The 6,340-nt window shown below is 31.7% G+C and overlaps 1 pseudogene; it reads right to left on the reverse strand.

Moving 5' to 3' along the window:
- Positions 1–3,336: 3,336 nt before the first annotated feature.
- On the reverse strand, positions 3,337–5,836 carry LOC117926027 (annotated as a pseudogene).
- Between the last annotated feature and the right edge of the window lie 504 nt (positions 5,837–6,340).

Consider the following 6,340-nt stretch of genomic DNA (forward strand, 5'->3'; position numbering starts at 1 on the left):
GGAAGAATTTTCACAATTTATTCTCATTTTTCAAAGGACTTATCAAATTGGGTGACCCTTTCAAATAATTTTCACCTCAGTCCACACCCTATTCAATAATTCTCCCACGTTTTACTCATAATTATTATTTAACTTTAGGCATGGGTGCCGTTTGGACTTTATTGTGCATTCACTTGAAACTTTAAGATACGAAAATTCGGTTTTTGTAAAGTATGTACTCATGAATCATGATTTCTATAGAGAATTTAAAATTATAATTCCAAAATAGTGAGGCAAATGTAATAAAAATGTCATGTTCATGCTAAGGATATAGCAAACTAACCCACAACTACCCAATTTCGAAAGAGATTTTAAACTTTCAAAATTACTGTATTTGTATTGTAAGTGTAATTTATTTGTATTATACCTATGTATTTTTTTTATAAAAAAAAGTTTTTATATAGATGTCTATTTATACATTATTAGATTTCTTCTTAAATTCACCAAAATAAAAATAATATATATATATATATATATTTACAGAAATTGAAGTTCATAGATTTGAGACTCGATTGAAGTAATTTTCCCCTTTGTTTTTTTTCTTCCTTAATACACACAGACTACAACTCACCAAGACTATCCTTTTTGTTTTTTGTTTTGATTTTTTGGGTGGGTTGTTAAGGGTAGTTTTGGCAAAATAAAAAGATAAAAATAATTTATTTTTGGAGGAATTTTCATAATTATTATCTAACATTTTAGATGACTTATCAAATTGGATGACCCTTCCAAGTCATTTTCACTTTGGTCCACCTTATTTGATAATTCTCATACATTTCACTCACAATTATTATCTAATCTTTCAAAAGACTTATCAAATTGGATGATCCTATCAATTTATTTTCACTCCAATCCACCTTATTCGATAATTCTCATACATTTCACCCACAATTATTATCTAACTTTAGGCATGGGTGTTGTTTGGACTTTATTGCGCATTCACGTGAAAGTTTAAGGTACAAAAATTTGGTTTTGGTAGAGCATGTACTCATGAGATCGACATGATTTTTGTAGAGAACGATGATGATGATTTTTGTAAAGAATCTAATATCATAATTCCAAAATAATAGTAGATGTAAACAAAATGTCATGGTTATGCTAGGGATATAACAACTAACCCACAACTAGTTATTTTCGTAAGAAATTTTGAAACTTTAAAATTATATTTTATCGTAATGTATCATAATATTACTATATTTGTATTATAAGTGTAATGTATTTATATTATACCTATATATGTTTTTTTAAATAAAAAAACAAGTTCTTATAGAAATTGAGCATAGATTGCTCTTTTTGTTTTTGTTTTTTGTTTGTTTGTTTTTTTTTTCTTTCTTTCTTTTTCAAGTTGTTAAGGATAGTTTTGATACTTTTAAAAAAACCTTGTGGGATAATTCTCTTCTCTTCACAATTATTATCTAACTTTAGGAATGAGTGTCTTTTTGGATTTTATCGTACATTCACGTGAAACTTTTGAGGTACGGAAATTTGGTTTTGCTTGAACATGTAATTCATTAATAGAATATTTTTGAATTTCAAGTTCCCCCTACTCATTTTCTATTCAAATTTCAGGGCAAGAAAGATTCCACAAATTTCCCCTGATGTTTGATATGCATTTCTAAGTTCTTGTTTGGGAGGAAAAAAAACAAATCTCCCTCCCTTCTGCCTCAGACTCCTCTCTTGTCAGCGATCAGTAACAGCCGGAGATGAGATGAAAAGAAGCCTGAGACTCCTTTCCTGGACCCTTTCTTGTAACCAATCAATAACAGCAGCTTTACATTTTTTGGACTATTCAATGTTGCATGATCGACTCCCTTCCTGAACCCTTTCTTGTCAGCAATCGGTAACAGCAGCTTTAATTTTTTTTTTTTTGGAATATTCAATGCTGCACGAATCGGAAGATGAAGACCATTCATAACGCATAATTGGTGTGGTTTGGGTTAGGGTTTTTGCTTTCTATTTTTGTTTTGGGTAGGGTTTTTGTTTGTCAATTTTTTTAAAATAAATACAATAACTTATAAAATATAATAACAATATGTTTAAAAATGATTTTAAGAAATCATGTTTTATCTTTTTAATACTTGAATAATAAAAAAGTTTAACTATTAGAAATATTAGAAACAGTTTCTAAAATTACTATCATTCTAAATAGATAATAACTTTTAAATATTATTTTAAAAAGATAAGGTATTAAAAAATTTCTAAAACTTTTAAAAATAATTTTTTAAAGTATAAAATAAGTCCTTATTTTTATATCATGTTACGATAGAAGTCGTTACTATTTTCTATTAGATTGAAATTATTACTAGTTTCTATTTTTTAAAATATAAAAAATATATATAATTAAAATTAATTAAATATTTTTAAAATTTAAATTATTTAATCTCTATATAAAATAAATTTAAAGAAACATATACAAATAATTTATTAAATTTAAAAAATATTTCTTTTTATTTTTTTATTTTTCACTTTTTTTTTACAACCAATAAGAGGTATATATAATAAGGTATTGGGATAATACTAACGGTGCATTTGGTAGAGTTTTTATTCAAAATATTTTTTGTAAACGTACGTTCTTTGAAATTGTTTTTAGAAGAATATATTACATATTAAATTATTTTTTAAAAAAAACACTACAATTGATTTTTATTTATTTATACTAGAAGTGTTTTTTTCATATTTTTAAAAGTGTTTCTTAAATTTTACTAAACATTTAATTTTTTTCAAAAACATTTTTTAAGTCAAAAGTACTTTTTTCAAATGAATTATAAAAAAACCAAATGAAGTTATTCTTTAAGTTTATATTAATGAAAATAAAATTTGAAAATTTTCAATTTCAGCATAACACTATTTTTATTCTTAAATTTAGATCTTATTGAACCAAACATGCCAATATCAAACATACAATTTTTATTTATTAACTAAAAACTATTATTGCCCCCTAAATCTTATTAAATAACAATTGGCTAAAAACTAGATAAGTGGAAGAAATAGAATTGAGATATATAAACTAAAATAATGTGAGATCATATTATTTTTTTTTTAAAAAAATTAATTACTTAACATTGACAATCCCAAAAAGGTGATATGGAAGCAAAAGTTACTATTGTAAAATCACTTTTAGAAGGCCAAATGTGATTCTTAGAAGAATCATTTTGTTAGGTGCAAGTCCAAAATTTACTTCAGGGTATTTATTAAATTTTTAAAAACATTTTTAAAGCTTCTCTAAATACCTCATTTTTATAGGAAAAGCACTTTGAAGTATTTAGAAAGCACTTCTACAAATCAATTACGAATGAGATCTTCATGAACCCTAAAGACAATCCAAACCTAATGCATGGTAATTTGAGCATGCCCATTAGAGGAAACAGGCCTAAAGAGCAATCCTTGTACATGATCTTCAACACTAGAAGTCTTGTTATCATCTCCATGCTGGTAAATGACTTGTGCAGTTCTTGAGAGGTTAAAGGCAGCTTTGATGATTGAAAGAGGCAATGCAGACGAAGCAACCAGCTCCCCATTGAGCTCTACCCACAAGCTCTGGATCATCAGCTGCCTTATGTGTTTCCTGCAGGCTTCATCATCCGACACTGTATCCATCTCTCGCTCTCGCTTGTAGCATTCAATACTCGACGCGTTATCTACTCGTTCTGGCTCCTCCTAATTCAACCATTCATTTCATATATAATATGATATCAGAGCTTTGATTTGCTAGTACTATTCTTTCAAAGTTAAGGTTTTAGTGACCTACTCTTGCAGTTCCCAAGTCATCCCAAAGCCGAAGAATTTTCCCTGAACAGGAGAAGATGTTGGGATAGGGCTTCAACATGGCCATATTTTCCCTAGTAACACCTTACCCCATAAGAAAAAAGGCATGCACCAAGGCCATGTATGTGCCTCCAGTGGTAACTGCATTATTTAGATACTCTTCTAGTGAGGGTACATGGCCACCTTTGAAACAATGGGCTTCATCTAGGAAAGCTCCAAAGATGTCCATCCACTGCAGCAAGAAAATTAATATTTCTCTATCAGGCATTAATTTCCGGTTTCCTTCGTGTTCAATCACGTGGGATCCACAACAAACATCTGGACCACAATCCCACCCCATAATTACTCCCCCTGGGAATCCAAGACGGACACCTTTTATGGTACCCATTAAACATACTTCGCATTAGGATTAGGATCAACTTTAATACCATATTTATAGATATAGTCTACTTTAAATTTAAAGAGCCTTCATGACTTAAAAATGTTTGTATAGTATTTAATTAGAACTTTTTTTCCTATCCAATGTAAGACATTATAATCACCGTTCGTTTTAGGTCTTCTATGACGCTCCATCCATGCTCCTTCAAGATCCTGTATGCAATGTCATTAGTAGTGTTGTACAATGCCATGTAACATATCTTCATGTACTCAGGGAGCTGATCCATTGCACCAAGATCCCATCTACATGTCCAAATTAGCCTTCATGTTATTGATCATGCATGTAATGGATAAAACCGAAAAAATGCACAGAAGTAAGAAAATACTAAACCTTTTTACTGCATCAGTGAAGAGAGCAAGCTCGTCCAAAGATCCATAAGAGTCGTAAATATCATCAATAACTAGTAAGATAGCAATGGCCTTGGTTAATTCGATGCGGCAGCTTGAATGCCTGGGATCTGGAAATATCCCCACTGTCCATAAGAAGCACTCCATCGGCCGGTCTCGAGCAAAATCAAGCTTATCAACAAGACCCAACTGTTTCCACCACCTTTATAGAATTGAACATGGATGGCCTTAGTCAAGAAATGAAATTAATCTTAGGTGAAATCAGTTATCTATTATCTCAAATTATTATAAATTAAGGTTGAAAATTAAAAATTTACCTTACTATCCCAGCCAACTCTTTCTGGTGCAGTGATTGAACCATGTCGAAATCCAATTTTGCTAGCTCTAGAAGAGCTGAGTTCGGGTTGCTTTCCCTGCTATATTCGCCTATATAGTTTCTTGCCTCCAACCTCACCATCCTCAAGTGCCTGGGAAGCTCGAGTGCCCGGCCGACATGGCTGCTAAAATGGGGTTCCATGTGTGGCATAGACTGTATGAGGTGAATCCTTGTGAACTCCTTGGCTTCTGCTAATACTTCTTCATTTTTGGCCCCCAAGTGAGATGCCTCATGTAAACTCAGCATATCCCGCATGTCTTCAGTCAAGCTTTCCTTGAATTTTCCATTCTTATCCATGAACTTGCCAAAAACATCTGAGGCTCAGAACAAGAAACATTTCTATATATAGCCCTTGAAGAAATAAAATCATAAGAAAAGGGAGATCATTTTATATAATCGAAGGAAAACAGTTGACAGATGCAGATGCTTCTCTCCAGTAGATATATGATCTGTAATTTTCTGTGATATTATTTGAAAATAAGCAAACAAAAACAAGGAGGTGGTGATGACTCCATGGCTAATCAAGATCTGGTTCTGATTGCTTGATAGCCACCTATGACACCCCATCTGCATCCGACCAAAAAGGAGAGAAAAAACGCCAAAAAGGATGAAAATAGCTAACAAACTTACCTATATTTTATGAGAAGTCATAACATCAATTTCTAAGCTTGAACGTCTTAACCAATTATTCAAAAAGACGAAACAGGCGTCCACCAAATTTTCTTATCAAATCCTCTCTTAATAGGGAGGCCAGTAGTTATCTAGATCCACACAATGGTCGACCATATTCATAAACCTACTGTTGTGTCCATTTCCATTGTTAACCTCTGCACCATACCCAGTCTGATCAGTAGGGATAGACCCACTAGTCATCATGGGGGAAGTCATCATATGATCTTGTTGATTCATCTGCATGGGCTGAGGCAAAGAATTTGGCCGCAGAACTGGCTGTGTGGATGTCCCTCCAAGGTTTAAATTCAACCCGGATATCGTGAAGCATCCTCCTCCTAATGGGTAGTTCAATTGTGACTAAACAGATTCTATATGTGAAACAAGTGGGTGATTGCACATGTGCCCACCTGCATGCCCTTTTCTCTTTTAGGTCCCACACCTAATCTGCATTTTATACTTAATAAATTATCTTTATCACCATTTTCCATGCTTTTGCCATTATATGTCCTAATAATAATTAAAATTTGACACTGAAAATGGTAATTGCTTTGTATTTTGTGATATTATCCAATCATCTTCATGGAATGTTCCAAAATTAAAATTCAATCTCTATGTTTGAAATTGTGGAATCTTTTCACATGAAATCCAACTTGGCACAAACTACGGTAGTTTTAGAATTAGTTTTGATAGAATGGTTTTTAAAAT

This window comes from Vitis riparia, chromosome 12 (assembly GCF_004353265.1).
Source record: "Vitis riparia cultivar Riparia Gloire de Montpellier isolate 1030 chromosome 12, EGFV_Vit.rip_1.0, whole genome shotgun sequence".
In the NCBI taxonomy this organism is placed as follows: domain Eukaryota; kingdom Viridiplantae; phylum Streptophyta; class Magnoliopsida; order Vitales; family Vitaceae; genus Vitis; species Vitis riparia.